Consider the following 12,678-nt stretch of genomic DNA (forward strand, 5'->3'; position numbering starts at 1 on the left):
GTTTGCAACTAGGGCCCAAGTGCTGCCACTGATGGGGTGGGTGTCTGTGTGGCCCAATTTTTGGAAAAAAGGGAGACTCCGCTTGGAGTAACCCTTGCTTGCTGTGTTTTTAAAAGAAGCCAAGATGAACAGAGCTGGGATCAGGAAAGACTTTGCTACCTACCCCGGTGTCATCCTGGGGACGGCTAAGAATAGCGTATTTTTGAATGTGCTTGATGCAAATCAAAACATCCTGTTTGCAACTAGGGCCCAAGTGCTGCCACTGATGTGGTGGGTGTCTGTGTGGCCCAATTTTTGGAAAAAAGGGAGACTCCGCTTGGAGTAACCCTTGCTTGCTGTGTTTTTAAAAGAAGCCAAGATGAACAGAGCTGGGATCAGGAAAGACTTTGCTACCTACCCCGGTGTCATCCTGGGGACGGATAAGAATGGCGTATTTTTGAATGTGCTTGATGCAAATCTAGCTGTGAAGTGTACAACTGGGGCACAACTGCTGCCACTGAATGGGTGGGTGTGTGTGGGGCCCAATTTTTGGAAAAAAGGGGAGACTCCGCTTGGAGTAACCCTTGCTTACATTGTTTTTAAAAGAAGCCAAGATGAACAAGTCATGGGTCAGCAAAGACTTTGCTACCTACCCCAGTGTCATCCTGGGGACGGCTAAGAATAGCGTATTTTTGAATGTGCTTGATGCAAATCAAAACATCCTGTTTGCAACTAGGGCCCAAGTGCTGCCACTGATGGGGTGGGTGTCTGTGTGGCCCAATTTTTGGAAAAAAGGGAGACTCCGCTTGGAGTAACCCTTGCTTGCTGTGTTTTTAAAAGAAGCCAAGATGAACAGAGCTGGGATCAGGAAAGACTTTGCTACCTACCCCGGTGTCATCCTGGGGACGGATAAGAATGGCGTATTTTTGAATGTGCTTGATGCAAATCTAGCTGTGAAGTGTACAACTGGGGCACAACTGCTGCCACTGAATGGGTGGGTGTGTGTGGGGCCCAATTTTTGGAAAAAAGGGGAGACTCCGCTTGGAGTAACCCTTGCTTACATTGTTTTTAAAAGAAGCCAAGATGAACAAGTCATGGGTCAGCAAAGACTTTGCTACCTACCCCAGTGTCATCCTGGGGACGGCTAAGAATAGCGTATTTTTGAATGTGCTTGATGCAAATCAAAACATCCTGTTTGCAACTAGGGCCCAAGTGCTGCCACTGATGGGGTGGGTGTCTGTGTGGCCCAATTTTTGGAAAAAAGGGAGACTCCGCTTGGAGTAACCCTTGCTTGCTGTGTTTTTAAAAGAAGCCAAGATGAACAGAGCTGGGATCAGGAAAGACTTTGCTACCTACCCCGGTGTCATCCTGGGGACGGATAAGAATAGCGTATTTTTGAATGTGCTTGATGCAAATCAAAACATCCTGTTTGCAACTAGGGCCCAAGTGCTGCCACTGATGGGGTGGGTGTCTGTGTGGCCCAATTTTTGGAAAAAAGGGAGACTCCGCTTGGAGTAACCCTTGCTTGCTGTGTTTTTAAAAGAAGCCAAGATGAACAGAGCTGGGATCAGGAAAGACTTTGCTACCTACCCCGGTGTCATCCTGGGGACGGCTAAGAATAGCGTATTTTTGAATGTGCTTGATGCAAATCAAAACATCCTGTTTGCAACTAGGGCCCAAGTGCTGCCACTGATGGGGTGGGTGTCTGTGTGGCCCAATTTTTGGAAAAAAGGGAGACTCCGCTTGGAGTAACCCTTGCTTGCTGTGTTTTTAAAAGAAGCCAAGATGAACAGAGCTGGGATCAGGAAAGACTTTGCTACCTACCCCGGTGTCATCCTGGGGACGGATAAGAATGGCGTATTTTTGAATGTGCTTGATGCAAATCTAGCTGTGAAGTGTACAACTGGGGCACAACTGCTGCCACTGAATGGGTGGGTGTGTGTGGGGCCCAATTTTTGGAAAAAAGGGGAGACTCCGCTTGGAGTAACCCTTGCTTACATTGTTTTTAAAAGAAGCCAAGATGAACAAGTCATGGGTCAGCAAAGACTTTGCTACCTACCCCAGTGTCATCCTGGGGACGGCTAAGAATAGCGTATTTTTGAATGTGCTTGATGCAAATCAAAACATCCTGTTTGCAACTAGGGCCCAAGTGCTGCCACTGATGGGGTGGGTGTCTGTGTGGCCCAATTTTTGGAAAAAAGGGAGACTCCGCTTGGAGTAACCCTTGCTTGCTGTGTTTTTAAAAGAAGCCAAGATGAACAGAGCTGGGATCAGGAAAGACTTTGCTACCTACCCCGGTGTCATCCTGGGGACGGATAAGAATAGCGTATTTTTGAATGTGCTTGATGCAAATCAAAACATCCTGTTTGCAACTAGGGCCCAAGTGCTGCCACTGATGGGGTGGGTGTCTGTGTGGCCCAATTTTTGGAAAAAAGGGAGACTCCGCTTGGAGTAACCCTTGCTTGCTGTGTTTTTAAAAGAAGCCAAGATGAACAGAGCTGGGATCAGGAAAGACTTTGCTACCTACCCCGGTGTCATCCTGGGGACGGATAAGAATAGCGTATTTTTGAATGTGCTTGATGCAAATCAAAACATCCTGTTTGCAACTAGGGCCCAAGTGCTGCCACTGATGGGGTGGGTGTCTGTGTGGCCCAATTTTTGGAAAAAAGGGAGACTCCGCTTGGAGTAACCCTTGCTTGCTGTGTTTTTAAAAGAAGCCAAGATGAACAGAGCTGGGATCAGGAAAGACTTTGCTACCTACCCCGGTGTCATCCTGGGGACGGCTAAGAATAGCGTATTTTTGAATGTGCTTGATGCAAATCAAAACATCCTGTTTGCAACTAGGGCCCAAGTGCTGCCACTGATGTGGTGGGTGTCTGTGTGGCCCAATTTTTGGAAAAAAGGGAGACTCCGCTTGGAGTAACCCTTGCTTGCTGTGTTTTTAAAAGAAGCCAAGATGAACAGAGCTGGGATCAGGAAAGACTTTGCTACCTACCCCGGTGTCATCCTGGGGACGGATAAGAATGGCGTATTTTTGAATGTGCTTGATGCAAATCTAGCTGTGAAGTGTACAACTGGGGCACAACTGCTGCCACTGAATGGGTGGGTGTGTGTGGGGCCCAATTTTTGGAAAAAAGGGGAGACTCCGCTTGGAGTAACCCTTGCTTACATTGTTTTTAAAAGAAGCCAAGATGAACAAGTCATGGGTCAGCAAAGACTTTGCTACCTACCCCAGTGTCATCCTGGGGACGGCTAAGAATAGCGTATTTTTGAATGTGCTTGATGCAAATCAAAACATCCTGTTTGCAACTAGGGCCCAAGTGCTGCCACTGATGGGGTGGGTGTCTGTGTGGCCCAATTTTTGGAAAAAAGGGAGACTCCGCTTGGAGTAACCCTTGCTTGCTGTGTTTTTAAAAGAAGCCAAGATGAACAGAGCTGGGATCAGGAAAGACTTTGCTACCTACCCCGGTGTCATCCTGGGGACGGATAAGAATGGCGTATTTTTGAATGTGCTTGATGCAAATCTAGCTGTGAAGTGTACAACTGGGGCACAACTGCTGCCACTGAATGGGTGGGTGTGTGTGGGGCCCAATTTTTGGAAAAAAGGGGAGACTCCGCTTGGAGTAACCCTTGCTTACATTGTTTTTAAAAGAAGCCAAGATGAACAAGTCATGGGTCAGCAAAGACTTTGCTACCTACCCCAGTGTCATCCTGGGGACGGCTAAGAATAGCGTATTTTTGAATGTGCTTGATGCAAATCAAAACATCCTGTTTGCAACTAGGGCCCAAGTGCTGCCACTGATGGGGTGGGTGTCTGTGTGGCCCAATTTTTGGAAAAAAGGGAGACTCCGCTTGGAGTAACCCTTGCTTGCTGTGTTTTTAAAAGAAGCCAAGATGAACAGAGCTGGGATCAGGAAAGACTTTGCTACCTACCCCGGTGTCATCCTGGGGACGGATAAGAATGGCGTATTTTTGAATGTGCTTGATGCAAATCTAGCTGTGAAGTGTACAACTGGGGCACAACTGCTGCCACTGAAGGGGTGGGTGTGTGGGGCCCAATTTTTGGAAAAAAGGGAGACTCCGCTTGGAGTCACCTTGCGGTGTTTTACATGACTTTAGAAGGGCGTGCCATGCCTATATCTGTGTGTCCTCCTCTTTTTCCTTGTCCAGCTGTTTTGTTTTCGCATGAGTACATGTCCTTGTCACTTTCCCATGTGTTTGTGTTGTGTTGTGAGTTGTTTGTCACCTTTTGGACACCTTTGAGGGTGTTTTCTAGGTGTTTTACTGTGTTTGTGATTGCCTGCCATTGTTTCCTATGGGCTCGAGTTCGGGTCGTCGAACGTTCGACGAGCCGAACTCGAGCCAGACCCCCCGTTCGGCGAACCGCCTCGAGCCGAACCGGGACCGGTTCGCTCATCTCTAGTGGTTATGCAATGCGGGGACGGCACACCGGGAGAAATAGTGGCGGCTGGGGACCGAGTAACGTGGGACAGCTGCCACCATCAGGTCGCGGAATGCTTCTGTCTCAACCAGCCTAAAAGGCAACATTTCCAGCGCAAGCAGTCGCGAAATGTTAGCATTTAGAAGTGTGGCATGTGGGGCATTGGCAGTGTATTTGCGCCTGCGTTCAAAGGTTTGCTGAATGGATAACTGAACGCTGCGCTGGGACAAGGACGTGCTTGATGATGGTGTTATTTCTGCGTGGGCAACTGCAGGTGCAGGGCCGGAGGAGGCTTGTTCGCAGGCAGCATGGACAGGGGATTGGCTCGCATGCACAACAAGCGAAGATGTAGCAGTGACATCAGCAAGCACTGCTCCTCGACTCTGTTGTACATCCCACAAAGTCGGGTGCTTGGCTGACATGTGCCTGATCATTCTGGTGGTGGTCAGGCTGCTAGTTTTGGTACCCCTGCTGATGCTGGCACGGCAGGTGTTGCAAATGGCCTTTTTAGAATCATCTGGAGCCAACTTAAAAAACTGCCAGACTCGGGAAGACCTAACATTTGTACAGGCACCTTGTGTCGTGTTGTTCCGGGGAACAGTTGCCTGACGTCTGCCTGGGGCCACCACCCTGCTTCTTACTGCCTGTTGGGATGCTACGCCTCCCTCCCCCTGTGCACTGCTGTCCTCGCTCTGCATATCCTCCTGCCAGGTTGGGTCAGTTACTGGATCATCCACCACGTCGTCTTCCTCTTCCGCACCCTGCTCCTTTTGATTTCCTGACAATTGTGTCTCATCATCGTCCACCCCTCGTTGAGACACGTTGCCAACTTCGTGAGAACGTGGCTGCTCAAATATTTGGGCATCTGTACATACAATCTCGTCATGGCCCACTTCAACAGGAGCTGGCGAGAGGCCAGAATGTGTGAATGGAAACGTGAACGAACAGCTCTTCCGAGTGTCCAAGTGTGGGATCAGTAATGTCCGTGGACGTGTACTCGGCCTGGTGGTAGGAAGGAGGATCAGGTTCTAAAATGTGCGGTGCAGTATCACGGCTACTGACACTTGACCGTGTGGAAGACAGAGTGTTTGTGGTGGTGCCAATCTGACTGGAAGCATTATCCGCTATCAAACTAACAACCTGTTGACACTGGTCTTAGTTCAAGAGCGGTGTACTGCTGCGGTCCCCAAGAATTTGGGACAGGACGTGCGAGCGAGTAGATGTGGCCCTTTGTTGTGGCGAAATTAGAGCTTGCACACGACATCGGTCTCTGCCTGCACCACCATCACGTCCACTTCCTTGTTCGTTGCCAACGCCCTTGCGCATTTTGCAATGCTGTGCTGATGTGTATTCACTAGACTTGTGCGTTATATCCAAGTTTTTGCAAAACGCACACAAGTGCAGCGGAAAGCTGCCACCAACAGGCACACACGTGCGGTTTTTAAATGCAAGCACGGAGGCACTAAGAACCTAACAGGTCTCTATCCAGGGACAACGTGGAGCCTCCCAATTTTTGGCTGCCCTGCCAAAGGGCTATACTACAATAGACCCACTTCCTTACAATGGGCACTTCATGTTTACAGGCCCTCATGCACGTCTCTATCCAGGGACAACGTGGAGCCTCCCAATTTTTGGCTGCCCTGCCAAAGGGCTATACTACAATAGACCCACTTCCTTACAATGGGCACTTCAGGTTTACAGGCCCTCATGCACGTCTCTATGCAGGGGCATTGGTGAACCTCACAATTTTGGACTGCCCTGGCAAAGGAAAATACTACAAAGACTCACTTCCTCAAAATGGGCACATTAGACTCAAGAGGCCTTCATGTACGTCTCTTCTCAGCGACATCGGAGTGCCACACAATGTTTTACGTAAAATCTTTCATGTATTAATCTCAAAAAGTAACATACACCAGCTCTATCTCACTATTGGGTATGTGCCCCTAACATTTCTGCCATGAAAAATCATTTTGGGGTCATTTTGGAAGGTTTTCTGATGAGTCCGTAAAAATGGCGTAAAACGCGGACAAAATTGTTCATAGCTGTGACTTTTGAGTGATAAATGCTTCAAGGGGACTTCCCCATGCTGTTGCCATGTCATTTGAGCACTCTTCTGAGACTTTTGTGACATTTTTAGGGTTTCTCCATGCTGCCGGGGGTCATTTCACAAAAATACTCGGGTCTCCCATAGGATAACATTGGGCTCGGTGCTCGGGCCGAGTACAAGAGTATCTTGGGATGCTCGGCCCGAGCCTCGAGCACCCGAGCTTTTTAGTACTCGCTCATCACTAGTAAACTTCCATTTAAGCAAAATCCCTTAGTAGGAATAAAACTGGTAAAATATGTAATAACAATTGTAAATGTTTCATTAACCAAAAATACTTTCCTTCAGCAATAAAATGGCCCCGTCAGTCACAATTCTGCTCTGCTAGCCAATAGACAGTAACTTTCCATCAGGTTTCATAGAGTAGTGGTCATCACGTCTGCTTAACATGCAGAAGGTCCTGCATTCAATCCCCAGTAATTCCAATCTGTTCTTGGTGTTGAAATAATACCCAATTAAACTACAATATATGAAGCTCTTGGCTTTGTTGCCGAATGATGGGATGTTTTGGCTTCCATCACCAACAGAGCTACGAATTTCTTTTTTTTTTCCCTGGCGGTCAAAACTCGTCTCTAATTGCCATTACTTTGCATGCTTTCAAAGGTTTCATAGTGTAGTGGAAATCACGTCTGCTTTACGCGCAGAAGGCCTAGGTTCAATCCCCAGTGAAACCCATGTGTTCTTGGTGTTGAAATAATGTCCTATCAACCTGCAATCTATAAAGTTCTTGGCTTTGTTGCCGAATAACAGGATGTTTTAGCTTTAATCAACAACAGAGCTACAAATTTGTTTTGTTTCCCCTGGCGGTCAAAACTCGTCTCTAATTGCAATTACTTTGCAGGATTTCAAAGGTTTCATAGTGTAGTGGTCATCGCGTCTGCTTCACACGCAGAAAGTCCTGGGTTCAATCCCCAGTGAAACCAATCTGCTTTTGGTGTTGAAGTAATTTCCTATCGACTTGTAATATGTGAAATTCTTGGTTTCGCTGCCAAATGACAATACATTTTGGCTTCCATCACAAAGAGAACTACGATTTTGGGTTTCTTTTTTATTGACCATTTTAGCAGAAAACATAATCCCATATTATAAAAATCCTATTTGTTTTAAAATATATAGTTCCCATAAATACAAAAGCAAACGACTAAACTATGTAGAAAAAAGTAACACATTCAATGTAAACTTCAATTTAAGTAAAATCCCTTTGTAGGAATAAAACTGGTAAAATATATAATAAAAATTATAAATGTTTCATTAACCAAAAATACTTTCCTTCAGCAATAAAAAGGGCCCATCAGTCACGATTCTGCTCTGCTAGCCAATACACAGTAGCTTTTCATCAGGTTTCATAGTGTAGTGCTATCAACCTGCCATATATGAAGTTCTTGGCTTTGTTGCCGAATGACGGGATGTTTTGGCTTCCATCACCAACAGAGCTACGAATTTGTTTTTTTTCCCCTGGCGGTGAAAACTCGTCTCTAATTGCCATTACTTTGCAGGATCTCAAAGGTTTCATAGTGTAGTGGTCATCACGTCTGCTTCACACGCAGAAGGTCCTGGGTTCAATCCCCAGTGAAACCAATCTGTTTTTGGTGTTGAAGTAATTTCCTATCGACTTGTAATATGTGAAATTCTTGGTTTCGTTGCCAAATGACAATACATTTTGGCTTCCATCACAAAGAGAACTACGATTTTGGGTTTCTTTTTTATTGACCATTTTAGCAGAAAACATAATCCCATATTATAAAAATCCTATTTGTTTCAAAATATATAGTTTCCATAAATACAAAAGCAAAAGACCAAACTATGGAGAAAAAAGTAACACATTCAATATAAACTTCAATTTAAGCATAATCCCTTTCTAGGAATAAAACTGGTAAAATATGTAATGATAATTGTAAATGTTTCATTAACCAAAAATACTTTCCTTCAGCAATAAAAAGGCCCTGTCAGTCACAATTCTGCTCTGCTAGCCAATACACAGTAACTTTTCGTCAGGTTTCATAGTGTAGTGGTCATCACGTCTGCTTAACATGCAGAAGGTCCTGGGTTCAGTCCCCAGTGAAACCAATCTGTTCTTAGTGTTGAAATAATACGCTATCCAACTACAATATATGAAGTTCTCGGCATTGTTGCCGAATGACGGTATGTTTTTGCTTCCATCACAAACAGAACTACAAATTATTATTTTTTTTTTCCCCTGGCGGTCAAAACTCGTCTCTAATTGCCATTACTTGGCAGGATTTCACAGGTTTCATAGTGGAGTAGTCATCACGTCTACTTCACATGCAGAAGGTTCTGGGTTCAATCCCCAGTAAAAACAAGCCATTTTCGCTGTTGAAGTAATTTGCTATCAACCTGTAATATATGAAAATCTTGGTTTTGTTGCCAACTGATAATATATTTTGGCTTCCCTCACCAAGAGAACTACGATTTTGGGTTTCTTTTTTATTGACCATTTTAGCAGAAAACATAATCCCATATTATAAAAATCCTGTTTGTTTCAAAATATATAGTTCCTTTAAATACAAAAGCAAACAACTAAACTATGTGGAAAAAAGTAACACATTCAATGTAAACTTCCTTTTAAGCAAAATCCCTTTGTAGGAATAAAACTGGTAAAATATGTAATAAAAATTGTAAATGTTTCATTAACCAAAAATACTTTCCTTCAGCAATAAAAAGGCCCCGTCAGCCACAATTCTGCTCTGCTAGCCAATACACAGTAACTTTCCATCAGGTTTCATAGAGTAGTGGTCATCACGTCTGCTTAACACGCAGAAGGTCCTGCGTTCAATCCCCAGTAAAACCAATCTGTTCTTGGTGTTGAAATAACACTCAATTAAACTACTATATATGAAGTTCTTGGCTTTGTTGCCGAATGATGGGATGTTTTGGCTTCCATCCCCAACAGAGCTACGAATTTGTTTTTTTTTTCCCTGGCGGTCAAAACTCGTCTCTAATTGCCATTACTTTGCAGGCTTTCAAAGGTTTCATAGTGTAGTGGAAATTACGTCTGCTTTACACGCAGAAGGTCCTGGGTTCAATCCCCAGTGAAACCAATGTGTTCTTGGTGTTGAAATAATTCCTTATCAACCTGCAGTATATAACTTTCTTGGCTTTGTTGCCGAATAACGGGATGTTTTGGCTTCCATCCCCAACAGAGCTACGAATTTGTTTTTTTTTTCCCCTGGCGGTCAAAACTCGTCTCTAATTGCCATTACTTTGCAGGATTTCAAAGGTTTCATAGTGTAGTGGTCATCACGTCTGCTTCACACGCAGAAGTTCCTGGGTTCAATCCCCAGTGAAACCAATCTGTTTTTGGTGTTGAAGTAATTTCCTATCGACTTGTAATATGTGAAATTCTTGGTTTTGTTGCCAAATGACAATACATTTTGGCTTCCATCACAAAGAGAACTACGATTTTGGGTTTCTTTTTTTATTGACCATTTTAGCAGAAAACATAATCCCATATTATAAAAATACTATTTGTTTGAAAATATATAGTTCCCATAAATACAAAAGCAAAAGACCAAACTATGGAGAAAAAAGTAACACATTCAATATAAACTTCAATTTAAGCAAAATCCCTTTGTAGGAATAAAACTGGTAAAATATGTAATAAAAATTGTAAATGTTTCATTAACCAAAAATACTTTCCTTCAGCAATAAAAAGGCCCCGTCAGTCACAATTCTGCTCTGCTAGCCAATACACAGTAACTTTCCATCAGGTTTCATAGAGTAGTGGTCATCACGTCTGCTTAACACGCAGAAGGTCCTGCGTTCAATCCCCAGTAAAACTAATCTGTTCTTGGTGTTGAAATAATACTCAATTAAACTACAATATATGAAGTTCTTGGCTTTGTTGCCGAATAACGGGATGTTTTAGCTTCCATCACCAACAGAGCTACGAATTTGTTTTTTTTTTCCCTGGCGGTCAAAACTCGACTCTAATTGCCATTACTTTGCAGGATTTCAAAGGTTTCATAGTGTAGTGGTTATCACGTCTGCTTCACACGTAGAAGGTCCTGCGTTCAATCCCCAGTGAAACCAATCTGTTTTTGGTGTTGAAGTAATTTCCTATCGACTTGTAATATGTGAAATTCTTGGTTTCGTTGCCAAATGACAATACATTTTGGCTTCCATCACAAAAAGAACTACAATTTTGGGTTTCTTTTTTATTGACCGTTTTAGCAGAAAACATAATCCCATATTATAAAAATCCTATTTGTTTCAAAATATATAGTTCCCATAAATACAAAAGCAAAAGACCAAACTATGGAGAAAAAAGTAACACCTTCAATATAAACTTCAATTTAAGCAAAATCCCTTTGTAGCAATAAAACTGGTAAAATATGTAATAATAATTGTAAATGTTTCATTAACCAAAAATACTTTCCTTCAGCAATAAAAAGGCCCCGTCAGTCACAATTCTGCTCTGCTAGCCAATACACAGTAACGTTTTGTCAGGTTTCATAGTGTAGTGGTCATCATTTCTGCTTAACATGCAGGAGGTCCTGGGTAGAGTTGAGCGCGGTTTGAGGTTCGAGGTTCTCCAGTTATAGGCTCGAGTGATTTTGGGGGCTGTTCGAGATCGAACTAGAACTCGAGCTTTTTGCAAAAGCTCAATAGTTCTAGATACGTTCGAGAACGGTTCTAGCAGCAAAAAGCAGGGCTTTTTACAGCTATAGTGTGCAGGAGCCATTGCTGGCAGCCTGCCACAAGCTGGTAACCAAGATAAACATCGGGTATCCAACCAAAGCGCTTTGGTTAGTAACCCGATGTTTATCCTAGTTACGTGCAGGAAGCCCACACTTCCCCGCTTAGCTCGCTCCGCCCCCTCCTGCCCGCGGCATGTACACACGTACACACGTATACACACACACACACACACAGACACACACACACGGTCCCTCTCGGCTTACCTGCGGTCGGCCCGGGGGCAGCAGTCCTTGGCACTGGAAACTGTGGCTGCCGGCCCTTTAAGGCCCGCAGACCACAGCGTTCACTGTGTTCTCCTGCATTGAGCATCATCTGTGGGCGGAGCTACCGCCCGGCGTCCTGCTCGGTCGCACAGATGAAGGAGTCACAGTGCCAGTCAGCGACCCCCAGCACATCGCTTCCCTCCGGCGCTGTGTGGGCCCCATCTGCACCGTGACCTGATCAGTATGTGGGACATCACTCCCTCCCCGCCCCTCCCTGTCCCCCTGTGCGTGTGTGGGCCCCGCAGAGCCGTGTGTGTGGCCCCCGGAGCCGCGTGTGTGGGCCCCGCAGAGCAAGGTGTGTGTTTGTATGTTTGCATGCAGCAGAGCAGTATGCGTGTCTATATGTATGTATATATTAAACACTAGCAGGAGCCTACTATATAGAAACACGGAATACCACCTTTCCAAGCTATCAATTAAACGACACAGTGGCTTTTGTTCCAAAACATGAAAAAAAATTTTTATTTTTATTTTATTACCACAAACAACACACTTGTTAAAAATAAGCAAGGTCTGCACAACCAGAGGTGGATACTATAAGGACACAATGATGCAATCAATAATAATGATTATAGCTCAGCCATATTAACATAGTATGCTAGTTTAATTATTTATCATGCCCCTAGATTTAGGAAAGCACCCCTTAACAGTTGGTTATTAGCCTAAGCAACCCAGCGGCAATATCACTTCCAAGCCCTTCTTTGTGCAACTAGTGAAACACACGGCAATACACTTGCCGCAGCATTACTTATCCAGCAGTCAGGCTCTGCGTGCTCTGTGTGCTCTGCCACAAGCACCGTCTCTTGAGGGTTATCTGCTGCCATATATGCAGCTGGACATCAGAATGGCGATTGTGCCTTGAAACTCCTGATGAACCCCAATATATATTAGTGGGGGGAAACGCGTCGAGTTTTTTCCTTTGGACATATTGCGGACTGTATTCTTCTGTGGAAAAGCTGCCATGAGAACATAAGATGAGATAAGTGACCATCTTTAAGTATCCAAATATATACAAACTGCCTGTACCTGAATTGGTGAGGGAGTTTAGGGTCAGCTACCAAGGGCTAGCCGCCGTGGAATGGGGGCACCTATTTAACGTTAGGGTGCGTGTAACGAAAGTTATATCTCCATTGTCAGGTAGCGGACAGACTGAGGTAGGGTGCATTTAGACT

General features: G+C 44.6%; 2 non-coding genes across 2 annotated transcripts; both read left to right on the forward strand.

Annotated features, from left to right (window-relative positions):
• Nucleotides 1-8,029: 8,029 nt before the first annotated feature.
• On the forward strand, nucleotides 8,030-8,102 carry TRNAV-CAC (transfer RNA valine (anticodon CAC)). The gene has a single exon. It is a non-coding gene; the product is annotated as a tRNA-Val (tRNA).
• A 1,408-nt stretch (nucleotides 8,103-9,510) lies between these two features.
• On the forward strand, nucleotides 9,511-9,583 carry TRNAV-UAC (transfer RNA valine (anticodon UAC)). Its single transcript has one exon. It is a non-coding gene; the product is annotated as a tRNA-Val (tRNA).
• The last annotated feature ends 3,095 nt before the right edge of the window (nucleotides 9,584-12,678 follow it).

This window comes from Anomaloglossus baeobatrachus, chromosome 2, assembly GCF_048569485.1.
Source record: "Anomaloglossus baeobatrachus isolate aAnoBae1 chromosome 2, aAnoBae1.hap1, whole genome shotgun sequence".
Taxonomy (NCBI): Eukaryota; Metazoa; Chordata; class Amphibia; order Anura; family Aromobatidae; genus Anomaloglossus; species Anomaloglossus baeobatrachus.